Genomic DNA, 662 nt, shown 5'->3' with positions numbered 1-662 from the left:
ACAGCGTCTGGAGGCGGGGCTAAGATCCTATCCATGACGTTAGAGTTCATGTAGTGACACATTCTACTGTAGCAGGGACAAACAGTTCTGTTCAGTCTGTTCTGTGACACTGAACAGCACTGTGCCAAAAAGCACATTATTCTTTGTGGCACAGTGCTCCTGTTTTATATTCAGAGTAACTTCACCAGACAGGTTTAAAGGGGGCGCATCATGCAAATTTAACCTGTACAAGTGTTGACCATGTCACACTGGTGTTCACTCACCATTAGTGCCCTACAGATGTGCCGCTGGTGTAGTGGTATCATGCAAGATTCCCATTCTTGCGACCCGGGTTCGATTCCCGGGCGGCGCACACATTTTAGCAGCACAGTGGCTGAGTGTCTCGCTCTCACGCCTCACAGAAGAAGGTTGGATGGATTCATGCTTGTTTAAGTAATGCTGCATTCAAAACAATGACACTACTGTCCCTCCACTGGGGCTAGGACATGTTTTGTTTTGGTTCACTGTGTTAAAGTGAAACCTGCTGGATCTCTTGTGTTTATTTATGCAGCTTGTGAGTAGCAAAGTTCTTAATCTTGCACAGCAAAATGAATTCTCGTTATATTTGTGAGTTCATAAACTCACATGAATCCATCTTCTCACACTCTTGCAGTAAGGTTCAA

General features: G+C 44.9%; 1 non-coding gene across 1 annotated transcript; it reads left to right on the top strand.

Annotated features, from left to right (window-relative positions):
• The first annotated feature begins 281 nt into the window (after positions 1-281).
• On the top strand, positions 282-352 carry trnag-ccc (transfer RNA glycine (anticodon CCC)). The gene has a single exon. It is a non-coding gene; the product is annotated as a tRNA-Gly (tRNA).
• The last annotated feature ends 310 nt before the right edge of the window (positions 353-662 follow it).

This window comes from Boleophthalmus pectinirostris, unplaced genomic scaffold, assembly GCF_026225935.1.
Source record: "Boleophthalmus pectinirostris isolate CB_2022bp ecotype Guang Dong unplaced genomic scaffold, ASM2622593v1 HiC_scaffold_4, whole genome shotgun sequence".
Taxonomy (NCBI): Eukaryota; Metazoa; Chordata; class Actinopteri; order Gobiiformes; family Gobiidae; genus Boleophthalmus; species Boleophthalmus pectinirostris.
The sequence above is the reverse complement of the archived record's forward strand: the minus strand, read 5'-3'. Positions and strand labels throughout refer to the sequence as shown.